General features: G+C 36.5%; 1 pseudogene across 1 annotated transcript; it reads left to right on the top strand.

Moving 5' to 3' along the window:
* Nucleotides 1-1,264: 1,264 nt before the first annotated feature.
* On the top strand, nt 1,265-1,880 carry LOC311173866 (histone H3.3A-like; annotated as a pseudogene). The gene is made up of 2 exons: nt 1,265-1,331; nt 1,474-1,880. The product of its transcript is annotated as a histone H3.3A-like (transcript).
* Nucleotides 1,881-12,146: the final 10,266 nt, after the last annotated feature.

Below are 12,146 nucleotides of genomic sequence, written 5' to 3'. Positions count from 1 at the left end.
CTTTATTTATTTGTTTGCTGGCTTGTTTGTTTTGTTTATACATGCACTGGGTACAGTCAGAAGCGCGGGAGGGTGAGAGAATTCACCAGAGCCAGAGCGGGGAGCAGAGCAGGCAGAAGGACCGAAGTACACTGCTGAGGGGAGCAGCGGGCGGCAGGAGAGTTCTGCACGCCATGTGGGACCCTCCTCTGGTGGCCGGGAAGCAGCCAGGGATCGAACCGGCGCCGCAGAGGCAGCGGGCAGCTTCGCAACCCAGCGCTCAACCGCTGCGCCACCGGGGAGGCCCTACTTCCAACTTTTTAAACTTACTACACAATTACAACAATTAAGACAATTGTACTGGCAAAAGGATAGACATACAAATCATGGAATAGAATCAAGAGTCCAGAAATAAACCCATACATCTATGACTGATTTTTGTAAAAGAGGAAGTGCAAGAAGATTGTTCTCTCATTTTCACAGTGATAATCTGGTAGGGAAAAACTCACAAAGTCTGTAGGGCTCCCCTCAGATTGGGAGTTTTTAACTCTCAAACTTGTCTACTCTGAACTTCCAGCTATTTGCCAATTATCGTTAAGATTTTCCTTCTCAGTTTGGTTCCAATAGAGATTTCTGCTCCAATTATTTTCTTTGTCTACCTGTATATCTCTCAAATTTTGGAGGTAATAGTTTGCTGTGTGACCTCAATTTTCTCTTGGATCTATGACTTGTTAATTTTCAATTTTTAGCTTTTAGTAGGCAATTCCAGCTTCTTACATGCCTTATTGTTAAAGAGAAAATTCTAGGTTGGCAAGATCTCCCCACTACCCTGTCCAGGACTTTAAAGTTTGTTGGTTTTTTTTTTTTTTTTAAGATTTATTAATTTATGCATACAAGAACCGGGATGCAAGCCAGAGGTGTGGAGGGGTTAGAGGACTCACCAGTGACAGAGTGGGCATTAGAACAGACAGATTGACTGAAACACACTGCTGAGGGGAGCAGCTGGCGAAACAGGAGAGGTCTGCTGCGCCATGTGGGTAGCTCCCTGGCCGGGGATTGAACTCGTGCTGCAGTGGCTGTGGATAGCTTCATAGGTTGTGTCTTAACCCCTTGCGCCACCATGGAGGCCCTAAAGTTTTTTTTTTTTTTTTTTTTTTTTATTGTCTTCGGGCCTCTTGTCTTTATTAAAAGTATTCTATATCATTCTTATCATTCTCTTGTCTTTTTGCTCTTACACCTTATTGTGACTTTCTATTTTTCTATGGTTTCCATCCGTTTGACTAAGATGTTCCTACGTATAATTTTCTTTGTAGTTATCCTTCTTGGGATTATTACGTCTTTTGGATCTTCGGGTAAATTCTTAAAATCAAATTTGGGGTGTGTTCGCTGCCACTGCTGCGCCACCTTCGCTCTCTAACGCCAGCGCCGCCTCTAGCTCGCTGAGCTCCAGCCGAAGGAGAAGGGGGGGTAAGTGAGGTGGTCTCTCTACCACAGCTGGTACAAAGCAGACTGCCCGCAAATCGACCGGTAGCAAAGCACCGAGGAAGTAAGTGGCTACAAAAGCCGCTCGCAAGAGTGCGCCCTCTACTGGAGGGGTGAAGAAACCGCATCGTTACAGGCCTGGTACTGTGGCACTCCGTGAAATTAGACATTATCAGAAGTCCACTGAACTTCTGATTCGCAAACTTCCCTTCCAGCGTCTGATGTGAGAAATTGCTCAGGACTTCAAAACAGATCTGCGCTTCCAGAGCGCAGCTATTGGTGCTTTGCAGGAGGCAAGTGAGGCCTATCTGGTTGGCCTTTTTGAAGACACCAACCGGTGTGCTATCCATGCCAAACGTGTAACAATTATGCCAAAAGACATCCAGTTAGCGCGTCACATATGTGGAGAACGTGCTTAAGAATCCACTATGATGGGAAACATTTCATTTTCAACAACAACAACAACAAAAAATTCCCTCTTCCTGTTATTGGTAGTTCTGAAAGTTAGATTTTTTTTTTTCCCCCATGGGGTCAAAAGTTACATAAATGTATGGTTGCAAGTGAATTAAACCAGAGACACAGGAATCAGGTACTGGCAGTTTTTTTTTTTTCCATTTTCATTTGTGTGTGAATTTTTAATATAAATGGCAATGATATAAAGCAGTAATGCAAGTCAAAATGTTGCGGTGAACAAGTTTCAGCAGTTCAACTTTATAACAATTATAAATTAACCTGTTAAATTTTTCTGGACAATGCCAGCATTTGGATTTTTTAAAAACAAGTAAATTTCTTATTGATGGCAACTAATGGTCTTTGTAGCATTTTTATCATACAGTAGATTCCATCCACTCACTCTACTTTTCTAACTGAGTTGTCCTACATGCAAGTACATGTTTTTAATGTTGTCTGTCTTCTGTGCTGTTCCTGTAAGTTTGCTATTAAAATACATTAAACTATAAAAAAATCAAATTTGGAACCATTTTATTCAATATTTCAAGCTATTTTTCTGTCCTATTTTCACTCTCCTTATCTTTTGACACCAAATTACTTACATGTCCGACAACTTAGTGTTGTCCTATAGGCCACTGAAGTTCTGTTAATTTTTCTCCAATGCCTTTTCTTTTTCTCTTCATGCTTCAGTTAGGACGGTTTTTATTACAGTGTCTTCAATTCATTGATTGCAGTTTTCAATCTGGCAAGCTTGTCCAGTAACGTTTTTGTTTTTTTTTTTAAGATTTATTTATTTTATTTATACAAGCACTGGGTACAGTCAGAATCGCAGGAGGGTGAGAGAATTCACCAGAGCCAGAGCGGGGAGCAGAGCAGGCAGAAGGACCGAAGTACACTGCTGAGGGGAGCAGTGGGTGGCAGGAGAGGTCTGCGCACCATGTGGGACCCTCCTCTGGTGGCCTGGGAGCAGCCAGGGATTGAACAAGCGCTGCAGAGGCTGCGGGCAGCTTTGCAACCCAGCGCTCAACCGCTGCGCCACCGGGAGGCCCACATGTACTGCATTTTTTAAACTCTAAGAGAGTGTTTATCAGTTTTCAAATATCTCGTTGTATTACCCCATCTCTATACATTTTTCTCCTGTAAAATCATTAGAATGTTTATAGTTAATATAATGTCTTTGGTAATTCAAAAATTTGGTCATCTCAGGCTCTATTTCAGTGACTTTTTTTCTGTCTATTTGGGTTCCATTTGACTGCTTTTTCTACTTTAGTTTTGGTTGTATATTGAAAACTGTGGATGACATAGAGACTCTGGATTCTGTTTATTTCCTTTGATGCATTTTGACTTTATTCAGGTAGTTAAATTACTGGGTAATAACTTTAATCTTGTGAAGTTTTGGCTTTCAATTTTGTTAGGGCAGGGCTATTGGTTTTGCCTGTAGTCCTTGTGTGTAATGTGTAACCCTTCTAGATTTTATTTATTTATTTAATTTTTATATTTATTTTTTTATTTTTTTAAACTTTTATAAATTTTATTTTTATATGCCCCATACAATTGCAACCCCCTTATTTTGACCCCAATCCCCCCCCTCCCCCACTACTCCTCACAGAGTGTCTCTGGTTCATAGTGTTTGTTGATTTTGATTTTCACTTTCTTATAGTTATTCATTTTCCTGGTCCCTTATTTAAGTTTTCTAGATTCCTGCTATGAGTGAGACCATCCAGTATTTTTCTTTTTCTTTCTGGCTTATTTCGCTGAGCATGATCCCTTCCAGCTCCATCCATGTTGCTGCAAATTGCATGTGTTTATCTTTTTTGAATGCTGAGTAATATTCCATGGGGTATATGTACCACATCTTCTTTTTTTTTTATTTTTTTTATTTTTTTTTTAATAGAGGCATGTTTTATTTATTTATTTATTCATTTGTTTGTTTTGTTTATACATGCACTGGGTACAGTCAGAAGCGCGGGAGGGTGAGAGAATTCACCAGAGCCAGAGCGGGGAGCAGAGCAGGCAGAAGGACCAAAGTACACTGCTGAGGGGAGCAGCGGGCGGCAGGAGAGGTCTGCGCGCCATGCGGGACCCTCCTCCGGTGGCCGGGGAGCAGCCGGGGATCGAACCGGCGCCACAGAGGCCGCGGGCAGCTTCGCAACCCAGCGCTCAACCGCTGCGCCACCGGGGAGGCCCTGTACCACATCTTCTTGATCCAGTCATCTATTTTGGGGCAGTTAGGTTGTTTCCAAAGCTTAGCTATTGTAAACAGTGCTGCTATAAACATAGGGGTACAGGTGCTCTTTGGAATTGATGTTTCTGTGTCCTTTGGGTAAATACCTAGGAGTGGAATTGCTGGATCATATGGAAGCTCTATGTTTAGTAGGTCAAGAAATCTCCACACAGCTCTCCATAGTGGTTGGACCAGTTTGTACTCCCACCAACAGTGCAGGAAAGTTCCTTTTTCTCCACAACCTCGCCAACATTTGTTGTTGCTAGTTTTTTTAATATGTGCCGTTCTCACTGGTGTAAGATGGTATCTCATGGTAGTTTTGATTTGCATTTCCCTGATTACAAGTGATGTTGAACATTTTTTCATATGCCTGTTGGCCATTTGCATTTCCTCTTCAGAGAAGTTTCTTTTTAGCTCTTTTGCCCATTTTTTGACAGGATTATTTTCTTTGTTATTGTTGAGTCTCATCAGCTCTTTGAAGATTTTTGTGATTAGTCCTTTATCATTAGTGTTGTATGCAAAAATGTTCTCCCAGTCGGTGGGGTTTCTCTTTGTTTTGTTATTGTCTCTTTTGCTGTGCAGAAGCTCTTTAATTTGATGTAGTCCCAGCTGTTGATCTTTGCCTTCACTCTCACTGCTTTGGGTGATGTGTCTGTAAAGATGTCTTTGATGTGCATATCACATAGTGTTTCACCTATATTTTCTTCTATGTATTTTATGGTTTCAGGTCTTATGTCTATTTCTTTAATCCATTTTGAGTTGGTTTTTGTGTATGGTGTGAGGTAGTAGTCAAGCTTCATTCTTTTGCATGTAATGACCCAGTTTTCCCAGCACCATTTATTGAACAAACTTTCTTTGCTCCAATACATATTCTTTGCTACTTTGTCAAAGATTTGTTGACCATAAATCTGTGGGTTTATTTCTGGATTTTCTTTCTTTTTTTTTTTTAAAGATTTATTTATTTATTTATACAAGCATTGGGTACAGTCAGAAGCGCGGGAGGGTGAGAGAATTCACCAGAGCCAGAGCGGGGAGCAGAGCAGGCAGAAGGACCGAAGTACACTGCTGAGGGGAGCAGCAGGCAGAAGGAGAGGTCTTCGCGCCATGTGGGACCCTCCTCCGGTGGCCAGGGAACAGCCAGAAATCGAACCCACACCGCAGAGGCTGCGGGCAGCTTCGCAACCCAGCACTTAACTGCTGCGCCACCGGGGAGGCCCTATTTCTGGATTTTCTATTCGATTCCATTGGTCTCTGTGTCTGTTCTTGTTTCAATACAATGCAGTTTTGATGATTATGGCTTTGTAGTATAGTTTGAAGTCTGGGAGTGTGCTGCCTCCATTCCCTTCTTTTTTTTTCAGGAGAGCTTTGGCTATTTGGGGTTTTTGGTGATTCCATATGAATTTCATCAATAATTGTTCTATTTCTTTGAAGAATGACATTGAAATTTTTATTGGAATAGCATTGAATCTGTATATTGCTTTTGGTAGGATGGCCATTTTATTTTTATTTATTTTTTTTTATTTTTAATAAAGATTTATTTATTTATTTATTTATTTATATATACCAGCACTGGGTACAGTCAGAAGCACGGGAGGGTGAGAGAATTCACCAGAGCCAGAGCGGAGAGCAGAACAGGCAGACTAACGAAGTACACTGCTGAGGGGAGCAGCGGGTGGCAGGAGAGGTCTGCGCGCCATGTGGGACCCTCCTCCGGTGGCTGGGGAGCAGCCGGGGATCGAACCGGTGCTGCAGAGGCTGCAGGCAGCTTCGCAACCCAGTGCTCAACCGCTGCGCCACCAGGGAGGCCCAGGATGGCCATTTTAATAATGTTTATTCTTCCAATCCATGAGCAGGGGATGTCTTTCCATTTCTTTGCATCTTCTTCTATTTCTTTTAACAGTGTTTTGTAGTTTTCTTTGTATAGGTCCTTTACCTCTTTTGTTAGACTTATTCCCAAGTATTTGATTTTTTTTGTTTCGATAATAAAAGGGTTGTTTTTTTTTTATTTCTTCTTCAGATTTATTGTCCTCCTGGAGTTTAAATAGGACAGCCCATGTGTTCATCTGATTTGGTGGGACTTGAACAAACTGTTTCCCCAGCATTGAATAGCTGCTGAAGTCTCTGTTCAGCCCTTCCTGATTTACAACTGTTGTTTTCCATGGAATATTTATAGCAAGCCTCACATACACAGTAGTTCAAAAGTCCATCAAGAATTTAAGGTATATTTGTATTCACATTCTGGAGTTCCCTATTCTAAAGCATCATGCCCAAAATTTCCTCCCTCAATTTCTAGTCACTCTAGCACCTCAATCTGTATCTTCTCATCCTAGTAAGACTAACTTTCTATTGAGTTTCACTTCTGGCAACATGAATTAGAGCTTTCCTCAATGGAAATCTGATGAAATAAAGATATCACATAGTTTGTATCACGTATTTCCAGGACGGTCACCTTGAGTTTCTGATTTTGATCATTAATATCTCCAAGTTTTTTTTTAAATATATAATCCAGAATTCTTAATTGTTATATAAGCAGGAGGGCTGGTCTAGTGCAAGTTACTTCACCATTATTGGAAATTGTCTTTTCATATTTATTATAGAATTTTAAAATTATTTTTAAAATTTTGAATTTAGACCCTAATATTGTACATACATTGAGATTGATTGATATCTTTTAACTCTTTTTCAATCTGATCTAAATTCTTCTATCACTTGTTTTTCTTGAAGTTTATTTTTTTGAGAAAAGGCACTCAAATTATTTGTACCATAGATTTTCTGATAACTAGATCTAACTATTTGTAATAGCCCTATGGTATTTAGCAAGTTCTGATGACCTCTGTATTTTCCATAATTTGGGAGTTGTATTTAGAGGCTTATTTAGATTCAGACTTGAGTTTGATCTTCTATACCAAGGGCCACTAAGTCACTGGATTTGCAAAGTAGTGATACTCCAGTTTTGTCATCCCTTATTCAATTATTTTATAGAGTACTTTTGGAAGAGGAATGTCTGTTTTCTATTTGGTTACAGTTTAAATAGGAAAGTCAGGATAAACACTTCATATCTTACTTTGCCGTAATTTTTATCATAAGCTCAGAAACCTAAACATATTGATGTACTTCAATTCCTTCTATATTTTAAAAATAGAATAAAAACTCAAATTTTATTTCTATTAGTTAATACAGTCATTTTCAGGAGACATTATAAAATAAAGGTAATACCCTCTTCACAAAAAGAGGGTATTCAAATAGCTAATAAACATGAACACATAGTACCTTATTAGTCATCAGGGAAATGCATATTGAAACTACAATGCACTATTACTATACATCTACCAGATGGCTAAAATGAAAACAAAATGCTAAGAATTGGCGAGAGTATAGAACAGCCAGAATTCTCATTATACCATTGATGGGAATAGAATTGGTATAACCATTTTGGAAGCTGTTTCATAGTATCTAATAAAATTGAATATATATATCCAGGAGTAATCTAGATACCCTAGGCTCCAGCAATACTTCTGGATATATGCCACAACAGAAAAGCACATATATGTTCACCAAAATAATTATACAAGATTGTTCATAGCAACAAAATTCATAAAAGCTATAAAATGATAAGCATTGTAGAATTGAAAAACAATCCAAAATTTACCATTAGCAGTAGAATGATTATATATAGTGGTATATTTACACAAATAGAGTGGGTGAACTATAACTATGCTCAAAATCATTGAAGAATCTCACAAACATAGTTTTGAGGGGAAAAGCCAGACACAAGTTCAAAACCAGGTCAAAACTAATGCATGCTTTTTTAAAATTAGCTTAGTGGGCTAGCAGGAAGGGATCTAGAAATTAGGATGTTGTTTCTTGATGTGACCTTTTTATCTGGTTATTAGTTAATGCGTAGATTTACTTTGTAAAATCCATCAAACTCTTATTATTTGTATACTTTTCTGTATATGTGCTATTCTTCAATAAAAGTTGTGATGTTTTCATCTAACCATTCCCACATACATTGATTAGTGATTATTTAGATAAGAAACAATGATCAAGCCCCATTGGCTCCAAGGCATTTTATGACCATAAGTATGAGTAAATCAGAACTCCTTTAAGTTGCTCCTAAAAGGCTTTTTGGTAGAAAAACTTAAGCGATAGATCTCCTATGGCATGATCTTATCATGTTTTCAGTGTTTGGAGAACAAACCAAATTATTTTAAACTTTGCTAAAAATCAAATATATGCAACTCAGAGAAAAGTTTGGTCTATTATTTTCCTAACTGATCAGACAAGTCAGTTGCTACAAAGGTGATCTTTGTGTAATAGGGATTTTGTGGGCTTTTTAGGGAGATCCATGTTAACACATTTGATAAACTTTTATCTTAATGCGCCTTTCTGGAATACCAGCCTGACCTCAATCTGACCAAAGCCTTAGTTGATGTTTGCAGGAGGTAGCTTGGTCATTTTCTCAGCCTGTATGTTTATTATTGAATGTTAATCAGATCCATCATTAAAGATTTCATCTGCCACACAAATGCATAATTGGCTATGTCTGAGTGGTCACCTTTTGTCTTGAGCAGATTGCTGAAACTGCATTAAGCACTATTAAACTAAAATGATGACCTTATTAGTTTCCTTGTTTTCTAACAGCTTGGGTCTTATTACTATGCAAACACACTATAAAGAGCAGTATTAGAAAAAGCTCATTATGAACTCTTCTTAGTTTAAAACAGCCTTTTATGCTGAGGGATATATGATATATTTATTAAACTGTTTCATTGTGTGTATATTATAGAAAACCATTCCGAATTCATATGTTAAAAGTTAAATAAAAATGAGAAATTTGTAAGCTTTACTCTTCTGTCTTGATATATTTCACCATCTACTTTTATTGATGAAGTGGTACAGAGGGAAAAAAGGATTATATATAATACTTCAATGGTAGTTTTCTGTAAAATAGATAAGATTGATTAAACCAAAAATAATCATGAAAGTATAATTTTAAATAATATAACTTATAAACCCACATTTTCTCTTCAACATATTTTTCTTAAAATCATTTTTGCTGATGTACAGGATTTTATTTGTAAAATAATCATCTAAGGTCTTGATTTCCCAAAAGAGATGTAGTGACATCTTTCTTATTCAACCTCTATTATGTTGTCATTAAGTAAATTTGGTGGATATGAAATGCAAAAAATTGGCTGTTATCTGTGATCTGACAATTTCATCATAATTGGTTTAAGCAAAATGTGCTTCTTGCTGATCTCCAGAGCATCTTTGGTAATCTGTCTGCTGCTAAAGCTGAGATTTGGCTACAAATGAAATTATTGAAGTCTTAGAAATGAAATCCTCACCCATTAAGGTTCAGGTGGATTTAGATTTATAATCTGATTTGAAAGTTTTGAGTAGACAGATTTGGATGGTTGTACTTCATATTTCTTGATCATTGCATTTTAGTGAAGAATATGATTTATATTTTATCAAAAAGCTGAATCCTCTCAAACTCATACATTTCAAATATATTAGGAATGAGTTATTATAAATCATTTTAATAAATAAATTAGTAAGGACTGCAAAAATTATTTCTGTAGTGTTGAAGAATGAAAAGTTTCAGTTAAAAAGTCTAGCAATTGTTTTACTATTGTCATTTGGATTTATAATATATCTTTTCAGCTTTATTGAGGTGTAATTGAAAAGTAAAAATTGTATACATGTAAGATATGTAACATGAAGTTTTGACATACATCTACATTGTGACATGTTACCACAATCAACCCAATTAAGATATCCATCATGTCACATGGTTAATCATTTCTCTTATGTGGTGAGACAATTAAAATCTACTCTTTTATTAATTTCAAGTGTACAATACAATATTATACACTAATATAACCGTGTACATTAGGTCTCTAGAATTTGTTTGTCTCATAACTAAAAGTTTGTCTTCCAGTTTTATCCATGTCATTGCAAATGGCAGGATTTCCATCTTTTTCAATAATATTTCATATTGTTTGTGTGTATAGTGCATTTTCTTTATCCATTCATCCTTCAACAGACACCATTCTTATATCCTGTGGTGTACATGTGTATGTATTTCAGTTGGGTACTTAAATAGGCATGGAATTGCTAGTTTTTTAAGTTACGTATATGTTCCTTTTCAGTGATTACAGGCAGTTTTCCAAAGTGATTAGTCTATTTACCTTCCTACTAATAGTAAATGACAATTCCAGTTGCTCCTTTTCTTTGGGTTGATAGGCCATTTGATATCCTCTTTTGGGAAGTACCCATTCAAATCTATATTTTTTTTTTAAGTAAGATTGTCTGTCTTATCTTATTGATTTATAGTTCTCTATATAATCTGGAGACTAGTTTTTTTTTTTCAGTTATTTCTGTTGCTAAAATATCTCCCATTAAATTGCTTTCCTTTTCATTGTCTTAATAAATAGAAATTCTTAATTTTAATGTAGTACAATTTATTGATTTCTTCTACATTTAATGTACTTTTTGATTCTGCATAAGAAATCTATCTACTGTCATGAAGGTAGTCTTCAAGATTATTAGTTTTATTTATTGTTTTACCATGCACATTTATATCTTTAGCCCACCTGGTATTGTTTTTGTGTATGGCTTGAGATCCATAGACTATCCAGTTGTCCAAGCACCACTTACTGAAATGCCTATGCTTTCACCAGTATTCTGTGTTCCATATTTGTCATAGATCAAATATTAACGTATTTGTGGTCTATTTCTGGACTCTCTCTATTCTTGTGTTGGTCTGTTTTTCTCTCCTTATGAGAATACAACATGGTCTTAATTATAGTAACTTTATAGTAGGTTTTGATAGCTAGCAAAATAATAAATCCTCTAACTTTGTTATTCTTCTTCAGGATTGTCTTGGCTATGTTTGACCATTTGTGCTACTAAATAAATTTAAGAATGAGTTTTGCAATTTCCAGAGAAAGAGGAGAGAGAGGGAGGGAAAAAAGGAGGAAGAAAGCAAGACAGGCTTGCTGAGTTTTTAGGTGGGTTTGCATTGAAACTATAAATCAATTTGAATAAAATAGATGACTTTACAAATGTCACTCTTCCAACCCATGGACATGATATATATCCACATTTTTTTGTTTTATTAACTTTTTCTCAATGTTCCACCTATAAATGTAATATATCTTTTTTAGATTTATTCTTAGGTATGTTTTTAATGCTATTGTAAATAGTATAATTTTAAATTTGTGTTTGTTCCTGGAAAATAAGTATCAATTACTTTTAATATTATATCCAGTGACTTTGCTAAATTTGCTTATTTATTTGAATAGTTTAGATATAAATTCCTTTGGATTTTCTGCTCAAATAATTATGTTTTTTTGTGAGTAGTTTCTTAATTTGAAATTGCTAGAGAGGTATGTTAAAAATCTCCCACAGTGATTGTGGATTTGTTTGTTTCTCCTTTTAGTTCTATTACTTTTGCTTTATGTATTTCATAGCCAAACTAGGAATGTGCTGTAGGAAGAAAGTTATTCACCAAGGAGATACAGAATCTGGGTAATACATGCTAGCAGGAATCTCTACAGGATGTCTGGGGGGTGAATCATGAGAGTATTAGACTGGAGTATAGGTGAAGTATTAGGCTAAATAAGGACAAGTTTATTGACATGGGAGTATTTTCTTGGACGTTTGAAAAAAATTGATGGCTTATATTAAATGAAGGGCAGCTACTAAAACTGCCTTGGTGGAATGATAAGAAAGCATCAAAAACTTAAGAAGTAAATCCATTCTGGTCATGATGAAGTAACAGAACTGGATGTCTCCATCTCATGTTGAGGAAATAAAGAACTAGACAAAAATATGAAAAATGGTTTTCAAATATTGGTCAAAAAAGCAGAACAAAATATTGATTTCTGAGAGAAGGAAAACAAACAAGATGAGCCCCATAAATACTCAAGTATGGGGTTTGGGTGGGTGGAAAAGAAGGTGGGAACCAAATAGCCTGAGAGTTTCTCTGTCATGAAGCTAC

This window comes from Talpa europaea (assembly GCF_964194135.1).
Source record: "Talpa europaea genome assembly, chromosome: 7".
Classification (NCBI taxonomy): Eukaryota; Metazoa; Chordata; class Mammalia; order Eulipotyphla; family Talpidae; genus Talpa; species Talpa europaea.
Note: the sequence above shows the minus strand (reverse complement) of the source record. Positions and strands in the feature narration are given on the sequence as shown.